This window comes from Leptodactylus fuscus, chromosome 7 (genome assembly GCF_031893055.1).
Source record: "Leptodactylus fuscus isolate aLepFus1 chromosome 7, aLepFus1.hap2, whole genome shotgun sequence".
NCBI classification, from domain to species: Eukaryota; Metazoa; Chordata; class Amphibia; order Anura; family Leptodactylidae; genus Leptodactylus; species Leptodactylus fuscus.
In genome coordinates this window covers 109,953,137-109,966,472 of record NC_134271.1, presented here as the reverse complement: position 1 = coordinate 109,966,472, position 13,336 = coordinate 109,953,137, and the positions used below count along the sequence as shown (strand labels likewise).

Below are 13,336 nucleotides of genomic sequence, written 5' to 3'. Positions count from 1 at the left end.
GGGGTGTAGATATAGGGGGTGTAGATATAGGGGGTGTAGATATAGGAGGCGTAGATATAGGAGGCGTAGATATAGGAGGTGTAGATATAGGGGGTGTAGATATAGGGGGTCGTAGATATAGGAGGCGTAGATATAGGGGGTGTAGATATAGGGGGGCGTAGATATAGGAGGTGTAGATATAGGGAGTGTAGATATAGGAGGTGTAGACATAGGAGGTGTAGATATAGGGGGTGTAGATATAGGAGGCGTAGATATAGGAGGCGTAGATATAGGAGGTGTAGATATAGGGGGTGTAGATATAGGAGGGCGTAGATATAGGAGGCGTAGATATAGGGGGTGTAGATATAGGGGGTGTAGATATAGGGTTGTGTAGATATAGGGGGCGTAGATATAGGGGGTGTAGATATAGGGGGTGTAGATATAGGGTTGTGTAGATATAGGGGGCGTAGATATAGGGGGTGTAGATATAGGGGGTGTAGATATAGAAGGTGTAGATATAGGGGGTGTAGATATAGGGGCTGTAGATATAGAAGGTGTAGATATAGGGGGTGTAGCAGTCACTACTGGGCTCTGGACCTGAGGGGCCCAAAGATTCCTCTGCCCCATACAACATCCACTCTTCTAAATGGTACAAGGTATATAGGGCCCCATTACAGACGCTGCATTATAGCCCAAGAGCTCGATGTTACCCTCTATACCTATTCATACACACGCACGTAATCTATAGAAACGGACCGGCGGCGATCCGGTTAAGGGGGCCGGCAGTAGGGCCACGTCGCGGCGGACGTGTAGTAAGCCGGGCGGCTCCTCCCTTGGCCTCTCCCTGTCCTCCTCCCTCCTCCTTCTCTCCTCCCGTGTAGGGATCTGAATGTGATCAGGGGACCGGCCGCACATCTAGCGCTCAGAAGGCCGGAGGGAGTGTGAGCAGCGCCGGCGGCCCGGGACAGGTGAGCGGGGGGTCGTGCTAGGCCCCAGCTATTAGAAGTGTGGAGATCCCGGTGCGGAGCACGGAGAGGCCTGTGTGATGCGGGGAGGGCGGGAGAAGGGCACACCGCTGCTCTCAGCTCCTTATCCGGGGGATGGTGTAACCTCTCCTGGGGGAGGATGGCGGAGGCGGCGGGGCTGAGATTACACGCTGATCCCTCAGCCATGTGAGGTGCCCGCTGCCCTGTGCCCACCCGTCTGTACTGACCGCACAGGCCGCCAATACACTTCCAGCCTGCCCTCTCACCATGCCACCTCCAGCCCGGGCTCATCACCCAGCTTTCCCAAATGACCGCAGCTCTGCAGGGCTATGCAGAGATAGGAGCTGAAAGGATGTGACACTATAGATTTACCTGCAGGAGCCTGGGAAAGCTGCATGAGGGCCCCTGTGAGAGCTGGCAGTCACATTGACTGGTACCCAGCTTTATACACACTATATACTGTATATATATGTCATTGTATATTATTGCTACCAGATCCATCCTACACTATCTCTCCTAGTGCCTGATGGACTACAATGGCTTACAATGGAGCCATCAGGTTCTGTCATGTTTCCCGTCATCTTCATGTGCTCTGAACTGCTGATGACAATGTGAACAGTGACTAAGAAACTTCCCAGCTAACTGGAGGCCGTACAGCTGTGTAATGTTACTTATATACTGACTGGTTCGGTCGCCATATTTATCAGATCATCTCACTTCATCGATGGGATACGGCGTTGGCCCTGACTCCTACCACAACGTGTTTAGAAAGACACATTTCATGTGACACGCCCCTTTAACACTAGAATGAGGGGATTTGGCACCAAATTGAACGATATCACAGACCAAAGGACTTTCATAAATGTCAGTGATGGAAGTTTTGGGGGGATCTTACAGAAACGCCAATATTGTCCATATGGGGGTGTGGTAACGTCTGGGCAAAAAGTGGGTACACGGATAAGCGTATCCCAACTAGACCCTATGAATTAGGACATTGGTATAAACGCCTTGTTGGCTCAGAGGAATAACTGATCATCATCCATACACCCTAATAGTGGTATTGATGGGGCTTGTCTAATCTTCTACTACAGTATGAATAATGGGGCGCACGTCCTTGATGTAGATATCCATGTGTGTGTGGTGCCTACAATAAATGGCATCAGGCATTGCCCACTAATGTATGATGTACATATGTTATATAGGGTGCCGGAGAATCCAGTCTTTCAGCAGGATGTGCAGTAGTGATGCTCAGTATGGAGACAGAAATACGTCATGAGAAAACAATGCTTAAATACACTACAAAGGGACGCTGCCCTCTTACCCCGCACAGGAACTTCCTGATAGTAAGAATAGAACTAGAATATAAAAAGGATGATCTAAAGTATTGACACCATTATATAGCCAGTAACTTGCAGAGAATAGCGCCCTCTGTGGTGATTTGATGATTGTGGCAGATTTTGCTGCCAAAGCCAGGTGTGGATTGAGCAAAAGGTAGAAGTTTTAGAACATTCTCTACATTTCCCATTCCTTCTGTAGCCAATCCTAGGTTTGGCTCAAAAAACGCAGAAAAATCTGCAACAAAAGAAGCTGCGTTTCCGTAACGTGAGGTCACACGCTGTAGAAAAGCAACTTTTTTTTGTTGATTTAGCTGCGGTTATTTGAGCCAAAGTCAAAAGTGGCATAAAAAGTAATGGGAATTGTGAAGGAATCACTTATTCTTCTCCCTTCTGCTAACTTTTTTTTAAAAAAACCCATACTGCAACAAAAAACTGCATGTGTAGTTTTTCCGCAACTTATGGCCTCAGCCTGGACACTGGACATCTGTGGTCATCACATTAAGGCCTAGTTCACACGGGGATTCCGCGTCTTATTCCATCGCGGCTCTTCACTCTGGATTAGGCCCAAATGAATGGGCCTAGTCCGGAGAGTGCTGTAACGAGGCGGATGCCGCAGCAACGTGCCGCTCACGGAAAAAAGTGCGCTAGCGATCTACATAGAGCTCCATTGTGAGGGGGTGGATTATGACGTGGATTCAGCGCCATAATCCGCCCAGTGTGAACGAGCCCTTATAGAAGGGGTATGGATTAGATTTAGGATTTTTTTTTTTTTTTTACATTGGCTGTTGTTCTTTGCAGGCAGCCACTTCACACTATTGAGAGGCTGACTGTATTACAGACTGGACATCCCCAAATCTGACCTCTACTATATCTATTGTGTCTCCAGTTCTGAGGGTCTGTGTACGTTTCTATACATAGGTGTGAATGATACCTGCCACTCTTTGACTTTTCTAAACTTTGTACTTTCAGTGCTCCTTTACATGGCTCATCACCTTTGGACTACGTTCCTTTACTATTACCTCAGTAAGGAAAGGGTTAACAGCGCGGCCTCTTTCTGCACAGCGGCGTCCTGTGACACAGTTACCTGTTCAGTCATGGAGATGTAATAAAATAGAGCGCTTTTGGTGCAGTAATATTCTTAAGGGCGGTCTGCCATAGGAAGACTGTTCATTTATTGATGATGGCCTGGTAGTTGCTTTGCTTGGGGGGAATCGCACCACCAGATCCTTTGAAGAATACGTTCCAGTGTCTCTTGGGGTGGACCCAGGGTATAATGGCTGAAGAAGATCTTTTGTTTTATTAGGGAGGAACCTGGGTAGCCTCTATTCCTAGCTTTTTACTGTCACACTTTGTCTAGGGCTATATGGCGACTTTGCAATGTTGTGCTATTACATCACATCTAATGATGGTCAATGTGGTTTACATCGACCTGCAAGGTTCTCCAGCCAAAAGACATTGGCAGTCCGACCACATTCTTACCATTAGGTAAGACTGGCAGTGCGACGTTTCTGGTTTAATGTCAGACAACCACAAGCCTCCATAATACCCTACTGTGCCCACATTGGTTAACCCTTTCTATTAGGCTGACTGTTAGCTATAGGGAGTGCAGAGGCAGCCGCTACACCTGGGCTATGGTGTCTCAAAGTGCCCATAGACACAATATAACACGTTTGTGTAATAATAGGATGTCTTCTGAGAGTTTATAGGAAAACCAAATCTGTAAATGCCATTAGAGGAGTGTGGTTTATATGCCATAGCAGCCATGATTTAATAGGGGTATTGGAGGCCCCCGGCATCTCCTCGTATGGTGCTCACTCAGCCATCTGCTGCTTTGAAGGTTACTGAACCCAGACAATGCGCCTGCACTGTAATCCATGATTGTACTGCTGTGCACTCGTCACAATTGCGTCAGGAGCTGCCTTCCTCTAAGGTTTTTGTATGGCTGCTTCCTTTTGCAGTTCATGGTTGGGTTACTCTATAGGGTTGAAGATATTTTGGGAACTGAAAGTGAGCCATCTTTGTGTATAGTTGTATTTATCAGCAGAAAGCCTATAATGTCAGTTTGAAGTTCTCAAGGTAGGGTCAATGTCTTCATGAGACAGGAATGAACAATTTTTACATAGACTGCTGTTCCTCTTGTCCTTTAGGGAAGTCCCTATATATCTAATACTATCCACACTGATTGGACAGTGCCAGGGTTTGTATAAGGGTTTCCCTTTAATAGGGGAATGGTAACACTCAGATTTCAGTTTATTCACTCATTATCGGGAAGAATAACAGAGGTTCAGCACAGTGCAATTGGATTTTATTTAAGGCTGTTGTGATCAGCTTAATGGTATATCAATCTTATGTATTTGTAAGTTTTCATCAGTACACTTGATGGAGGAAATAAGAACAATCTTTTAGTCTTCATCAGTATAATGGGAAGCTATAGGATAATGACCCTGGTGGGCTGTAGGGAGTTTTGTATGCTCCACTGCTGTCCTGCATTGTTTGTGACAGCCTATATTATGCCAGGTCTAATATTTCTCATCACACTGACAGTCTTGGTTAGTAATCTCTGTACCCCCTGCCCGCCAGGGTAATACAAGTCTGTGATATAATCAATAAATTGTCCAACACTGGCGCATTACTTGTAAGATTATGTATATGGTATTGTAGATGCCCATGTTCTCACATACATTTGATCTCTTGCCAGAGAATCCCTTTTTACCTTGTAATCCTATTTCTGGTATAGCACGGCATACAGGCCCAACTTCAGGTAATCTTTAAAGCCCTGATACATACATACCGTACTTACCTGTCTCTTTATATTATCTAACAATCTTCCACTTCTCTGACACTCCCAGGTGTGGCACACCCAGAGGAGTGTCTCCTGTAAGCAATGTCTGCTTGTCTGCTGGGGGTAAAGTACAAAATCATTCCTGGACTTGTTGTTCTTGTTTGTTTTTTTTTATTTTCCAGCTGGCATGCAGATCTATATGGTAAACTTGCCAGGTTGTACAGACCACTTTGAGATCACTGATGGTAAAATCAGAATGGGTTACTTTGCAGCTCACATCCCCGAGATCTAGGTGACTTAGCTTGAGATCCATCCAAACTGTATCCAGACAGGTAAAGATCAACTGAGATATCAGAAGCTGAACATACATAGTATAACCACCATATGTACTGAAGAGACAAGTGACAAGACTGTGTAAGATGTATGGGCAGCCATGTTTTCCTGAGATCTAAAATCATAGGTCTGTATAGGAGCTGTAGACTAACAACACTAGGATGGTCAAGTGTTTTGCAGATTTCCTTCCAATTTTATTTCATTAGAGCAGTAACAAATGGTTGCAAAAATACACACCTCCTATAAAGTTATTTGTGCTTTTACAGCTCAAAACTATGTAATTCTGAGCAATTTCCTATGCAACCATTAGGTATGTGTGGCAGTGTTTCTGAAAGAAACCAACCATGTAAAAACTCTGATGTTATTGTAGTGATTTATGGACCCTATGGAACACCATGACTAAATGCACAAATATTTAGGATTTTTACCATTTTGACGGCTGTACAGTATATACTATAGTAACTAGAAAAGTCTCGTATTATGATTAAAGCTGATAATTTTATATATAAAAACATCTGTGTTTTCGGAGCTCAGCCACCCTCCTCCTGTAAGACAACTGGCTGTAGTAGGAATCTCCCTGCTGTGTGTAAGACAAAAAGATAGCTAAGCCCCACCACCTCCATAGATCAGCAGCCAAAGATGGAGATTAACCCCTGTGTTTTCTGCAGGCTTTATACAAGAGTGACTGTGGTAGGATCATGGAGAACATGTCAAAGAATAGGGCTGGGCAATTATTTGAAGAATAACCAAAACCCAAATCAACCTGGAAAGCCAACATGGATGAATATGCTATGGATTTGGGAGGGGTTCCTGCCCCTGAATCTTTCTTGCATTGTTTTCAATGGGAGTCAGAGATTGCAGCAGGATGCTGAAAAAATTTTCACCCTGCTTGATCTTGCCGTGGATTCTGCGGCTCGGGAGTCCCTGCCGATTCGCCCCATTCATCTGGGGCTACTCAGCAGATAAAAGCCGTGACAGAATGCCATTCAGTGGTGGGATTCCTCTTCATTTCCCACCGTGTGAACCTAGCCTTATTCGCCTCTCCTGAGCTTCTACAAGACTCCCTCTTTTCTTCCTATCTGTTAATTGACATCAAGGACCACTGAGACCCTATACCAGGGATCAGCAACCTTCAACACTGCAGCTGCTGTGAAACTACATCTCCCAACATGCTCCATTCGCTTCTATGGGAGTTCCAAGAAAAGCAGAGCAAGTATGTATACTGGGAGTTGTAGTTTTACAACAGGTGGAGTGCCAAAGCTTGCCTACCCCTGCTCTAGATTATGGTATCAGTTTTGATTTGGACACATTCGGTCCGAATAAAACCACTGGGTGAACCTCACAAAGTAACCTTGCAAGGTTCGCTCAGCAAATACTTTAAAAGCGACGTGAAATTACTTGGGATTTTGATTTAGGTCATAATCGCCCAGCCCTATCGCAGACTGACAGTGAGGACTGGTATATTTCTTGCTGCCTTTTAACATTTATTTCTAGGTTTAGTCTTCCTCGATAGATTTATCTGTTGGATAATGGATTAAGTCTGTAGAAATCTTATAATATCTGGATTCACAAGGGTTAAATTGATGTAGGTTTGGGCCAACAGGAATAACTAGCATCTGTCAAACTTATATGAATATTGCACCTCAGGCAACCTGTGTATGCACCAGTGAGCATTCCTGGCTTCCTTGGCTTCTGTATGTTGTGTACACATTAGCTCTCGTATGTACATATACTTATATTTGCTTACATAATGTTTGATGCTCCATTGAGACCTAAATTGTCTGTGATGCCATTGATTGCCCTTGATCTGAGTGCGATTGTTCTGTATGATAAGCATGGCTAAATTTTGAGGAGGTTCAGCCTCCACGGACCACTTTCATTTGGGTATATGGATATCATAGATGGGGGCTTCAGCAGCTTTAGGTTTGTGCTATAGTTGCTACTCTCTAGGTTTTCCCAGCGCAGTGGTGCTCCCTGGTATTCTGCAAGGAGGTCCAGAATGAGAGAATAAATGGGATTGGCTGAAGTTTCTGAAAAACTTGCTGTTGGGAACTTTGCAGAGAAAATTGAGACAGGAGATAAACTTCAGATCTGTGCTGCAGTCCCTTTATTCCCAGGATCCTTGGAGACCACACGATCATAACCTGATGGTATATCTTAGTAGTAGGATTAAGGATTGTGAAGTTACTCATGCACCTTTACAGTATTTTTAGTTCCTACACAACTGGAAAGTTTCTTATGATATGTTAGGGAATTGCAGCTTAAAGGGATTTTCTCATTTGGGCAAGTTATTCTCTCAATATGGGGGATATCTCCCTCATACAGAAATTATTGCAGATTAATGGAGGTCCAACCACTCAGGCCCCCTCCAACCAGTAGAAAGAGGGGGGCCTTTTGTCCTCCATTCTGAATGGCGCAGTGGTTGGACATCACACTCCCCAATCCATCACTTAGTAGGAGTTCAGGAGATAACAAAGCGCTGTACATTGGCTATATTCGCCAGTCTCATTGAAATGAATGGAGCAAGGTTCTGTCCAACACCATGCAACAAACCTTCGTTCAGAACAGGGGACCAAAATGCTCCATTAGCCTGACTGGTGGGGCCTGAACAGTTAGACCCCCATCCCCTTTCCCCTTTTTATACTCTACAAGCAGAGGTATCAGCATAGATCCCCATGAAATGAATCCTGGCCCTTATGTAGAATACATTGTGCTTACTAGGTCCAAATTCTGATGAAAATAACCTTTAAAGATGGTAAGGGAAATTGTAGCTAATGTTTTCCTGCATGGAAAAAGTTACCAGCCAGAGGAATACCAGCCGGCCCGCCCAGTGCCATTACATGCGATGCCTTGTCGTTTTCTTGAGGCCGGATACGTTCTGTCTACCAGTAAAAGAATTGTGTTTAAAAGCTTTCTGCGTGTAGTGAAGTGTGTTCGCCCTGAACCCACAAAGTTTTCTTATAGTAACAATGTACACAGTTTGTTTGCTTTGGAGCGTTGGGTAAATTTACTTCACGAGACTCCTTAGCGATTGATGTATCTTCAGAGAGAATCTCTACTTGCAATAGAAAAGCAATGTGGAGTAAATTTTTGTGAATATGAGACCTTGTGCTGTCCAGAATTAGTATAGTGACTACCCAGATGGTCATCAGTACAGTTCTCCCAAAGGCTTGTCACTTTCTAGGAGTCCTGAATGGTTACTTACAAGCCTGTAGAACAAAGATTAGAGATTCAAGACTCTGGGAAATCATGGAGACTTCTTCCAAGGCTATGTTCACACCTTTAGGATTTTCTTAAAGATTTGTGCTGTGGATGTGTCAGTGATCTGTCTGCAGATTAGCCCCATTTTAGTTCAGTGGTCTTAAAGCGGTGTAGGGTATTGCGGGTTTGTCCGATTTAAGTGAATAGCCATAGTCCTTTCAAACAGTGGATTGATAGGGGTGCCAGTAATCGAATCCCCGCCAATCTCCTACTCACAGGCTATCCTAAGTATAAGCCTTTTCCAATATCTTGAGCCTAGAAAAACTACTTTTAGACTGAGGCCCCACATTGCAGAAACACAGCATTTTTTGTTGCAGAATTTGCTGCAGTTTTTTTTTGAGTCAAAGCCAAGAATGGCTAGAAAAGGAAAGGGAAATATATAGGAAGCTTTTGTACTTCTACCTTCTGCTCAATCCACTTCTGGCTTTAGTTAAAAATAAAGCAGAAATATCTGCAACAAAAAGGTTATGTTTCTGCAATGCGCTGAAACCACATGTTGTGGAAAAACTGCACCATGTAGTATCAGCCGTAATCTTCAACACTTTCTTGCAAAATCCACGTAAGTAATGAATCTGTAGCACATTCACTATTCTGTAGATTTTTTTTTTCTGCGGCATATAGGTGGGGTATAAAATACTCCACAGTGGAGGACCTAACTTGTCCAGGTATTATATGGACAGCTCCTGTATTTGTAGCTCCGTCTGTCTATTAGAGAACTGTGACAGGATCTCTTTGCTGTCCAAATGTGCAGGCTCCAGTTCTTGCTGGTGTCATGGAGTGTCTCTGTAGTCTTTCAGTGCTGGGTTCACTGCTTATTAGCAAAGCATATAGCCAGGACTTGTCTGACAGCATGGTCTATAGGGGAATAGTTTCTGCTTCGTATACCTTCTTTGATGGTATATGTTGAGTCAGCGGTACCCGTCTCTTTAAAAACTTGTCTGCTAATTGAAAGACACGTGGTGGTGAGAATGCAGCATTGGGTGTGGGGAGGCGATTGACGGCGGCATAGCTTGTCTGCGAGGTATTTCCAGGGAAGGGCCAGACAGGCAGTAACCTGTGCACAGCCGTACGGTTAACCTAGTTAATCATAATTCTGTTCATTGTGACGGTCACCTTGCCTGATCTGAGGCCTTACGCCTATGGAATAACCCTCACATGCCTACTATGACATTGCTGTGCTGGTCACTTGTCTCTACTAGTGTAGGTGATACAGAACACCACGTGGGAATATGGCGAAGTTACCCACAGCTTCATATCTCAGCTAATGTTTCTGTTGTCCTGTTCATTCATTGATCACATTGGGACACAGTTATTAAAAAGTTTTAAAAGTTAGGATGTGGCAAAAATTTGTTGCAATATCGGCTCATCTACTTTTAGGTGTTTTTTTTGCCTGACTAGCTTCACAAGCAGTTGTGGCTTAGCAGAAATGGGCATGACTTGAAATGCAACATATTGTGCCACAACTTTGTGTGAGCGCCTTATTCCTGGCCTGTACATTATGCTGGGAGAGGGGCTCCAGGTAGTATAGTTATATATGATGTTAGGAGTCCCTGTCTCAGTCACTATAGTCACTAAAGGACAATATGTTACTAGCAGACAAGGACTCCTATAAGTATTGTTATCTATAATGCTAGGAGTCCTGCCCCCGCCGTAAGATTCAGGCCGGTAAATAAATTTTACATGGACAGAGACTCTGTAGTGTGAAACTAGACCTTGTGCGTAATGCTGGTCCGTGAATAAATGGCAAGGACAGCACATGGATGACATGAGTTTTGCTCATGGCCCCATATACCAGTCAGTGAAAGTACACGGTTGTATATATGGGGCTATAGAAATGAATAGGTCAGTGAAAAACACATCTATCACACTGTGCACACGGTCGTGTCCATGAGGCCTAAGGGTAGTGACTGTGCACATGGTCGTGTCCATGAGGCCTAAGGGTAGTGACTGCACATGGACGTATCCATGAGGCCTAAGGGTAGTGACTGTGCACATGATCGTGTCCATGAGGCCTAAGGGAAGTGACTGTGCACATGGTTGTGTCCATGAGGCCTAAGGGTAGTGACTGTGCACATGGTTGTATGTATGAGGCCTAAGGGAAGTGACTGTGCACATGGTTGTGTCCATGAGGCCTAAGGGTAGTGACTGTGCACATGGTTGTATGTATGAGGCCTAAGGGTAGTGACTGTGCACATGGTTGTATGTATGAGGCCTAAGGGTAGTGACTGTGCACATGGTTGTGTCCATGAGGCTTAAGGGAAGTGACTGTGCACATGGTCGTGTCCATGAGGCCTAATGGGAGTGAACAGAGCCTTTACCCCATGTGAAGGAAAGCCTAGCTACCGGACTGTATATATTCCCTCTCCTAAGTTTCAGAGTCGCCTGTCATATCAGTTTGTGTCCTTGTAACCTGTTGGATGATGACTGAACTGATAATCATACTGGATGTTTGCACGTCCTAAATATAGCAAACCCTTCCTGGTCATAGGGGATGTAGTGCTTGATGTATTAGGGTATACAGTGCTTGGTTACATGGTTGCTTGAGAGGAATTAGAGACCACCAGGGGAGTTGGGCTGTGTTTGGTGTAAGAGCTGTGGGGCATCAATGAGGGAAGTGTTGCTGGATTTATTTATTTATTTAATTTATTTATTTATTAACAACTTGCCTGGAAACCTGTTTAACCTTATGAAACCAGAGCCCCTACGGCTTGAGCTACCCTGCGACTAAGTCACATGATAGTCACAGTTGGAATGCTGCTACTACTATTCTCTATGCAGAAAAATTCACTTGTGACCTTGCAACCAGAGCAGAAATTCCTACCATGTTGGAATCTCAGCTACAGTTGTTTGGTTGAAGGTTTTCTTACAGGAAATATGGGAAGAACATGCAAATCTGTCTCCCAAGATTTAAATAGGCAATATCTCTGTAATCTGGACTAGAAGCCTCTCATCTCTGCCAAGTCAGTCTTCTCTACGCTAGTCTAAAGAGATCCAATCAGATCAAAACAGCCGCTGTCCTCAGCTGAGAGACTGAGTTGGTAAAATCCCACATCATTGCAGCAAAGGCCTATGGGAAGGTCGGGCATGATGTTAAAGGGAGCTCCCCCTAGAGGGCAGCATAACTGAGGCACTGTCTCCCTAATTAAATCTTGGGAAACAGATTTGCATATTCTTCCCATGATCCCCCACAGTGGAGCGACAATGGCTTAGTAAGAATCCACACACGTACATGGTGGTCTCTCCCTAAGGAGTGACAATATCCTCATTACAGGAAATAGTGATGGTTGTTTTGTGACCATAATTATAGATTTGCATATGTGTCTTTAATGGCTTCATCTAAATACCCTGTTGTGACGTATGGATGTCATACAGGAGGTCTTCTTGTTTTGGCAGACACGGTGTATCCTCGCTGTATATCCTATTTGTTTAATTGGCTGAAATTACGTTTTCCCTGCGACATACCCAGTCATGGCTTCTTTATCAATAACAGATGATCATGGATTTGGTCTCTCTACCATATGGGTCAGCTGATGACCGCACCGCTTCTTAAGGAGCTGCCTTCAAGACAGTTTTGGCCTTGAGGACAGGAAAAAATTTTTCATTTTTGCCATCTTCTATTTTGGCGGTTGTAATGTTTTTGTTTGTTACCCAGACGGACCTGGAAAAGCATACAAGCACTGTGGAGTTTTTGTCTCTGTGTGGGACAGACCACAGGACGTCAGTGCAGCAAGTCTAGAGTGCTGAGCACCGACTTACATGTTTTCTGTAGTTTATTAGCCTATTATGTTTTTGTCGTAGAAGAATGTGAAATGTGGAATGTTTTCTGCTCTGCTCAAGGTGTTGTGAAGGTTTCAGGCAGACTCAACCTCTTGTCAGCCTTGGCAAGCCTCCATTGTTTTCAGAAGGTGTTTCTCAATGTAGTAGCAGTCTTTAGATCACAATTTATTCTTTGTACTCTTCATTCAATAAGGAAAACCTTGATCAATATAAAACGCTGTGGATAAGATGTATTGGGCCTCATGCCCAAGGCTGAATGCAGAGTACTGTAGTATGGATCCCGAAAATGGCGCATTGTTATGAAGGCATATATAGCTCTGGATTTATATTGCTGCCATATAGGAGACGCAGTACCGTGCACAATAAGTGGATTGAACTGTACTGTGAAAGGTGCTGTATCCCTGAAGAATACAGGACACTGCTGGTCAGTCTACTCGCCAGTGACCGGAGGGAGTGGGATGTCGGCTAGTTGCGTCCCCACTATAGTTTGTATGTCTTTAGTCTGATTCTTTATCCTTTCTGTAAAGGGTGAGGCCAGTGGCAATAAGCCGATATCTCTGAGGCTCAAATGAAAAAGTTGAACATTTAGGTTACATTCACAGGCAATGTTGCATTTTGTGCAACTTGTGTTTTTTTTTTTTTTTTTTTTTTTTGGCCCAGTAGTATTTTCTCAGTATGCTTTAAAATCTGTAGGAACCTATTGAAAAGTCTGTGGACTGGACAGTTTTCCTATAGGTTTTCAAAAACTCTAGAAAAAACTTGTGTTGTTACAAAATACAAACAACTAAGAATGCTTAGAAATAGAGCTATGAAAAACTTTTGAAACTCAAGGCCCTTTTTTTTTAAATTTATTTTAAGTTTAAGGCTAACCCTTTGTGAAC

At 43.9% G+C, this 13,336-nt stretch overlaps 1 protein-coding gene across 13 annotated transcripts in view; it reads left to right on the top strand.

The window, feature by feature from the left end:
• The first annotated feature begins 803 nt into the window (after window positions 1-803).
• Window positions 804-13,336, top strand: part of KTN1 (kinectin 1) — an 88,917-nt gene continuing 76,384 nt past the window's right edge. For all 13 annotated transcript variants that reach the window (XM_075282731.1, XM_075282723.1, XM_075282733.1 and 10 more), the window contains exon 1: window positions 804-947. The gene's annotated coding sequence lies outside the window, so the exon portion shown is untranslated. The remainder of the gene's footprint in view (window positions 948-13,336) is intronic.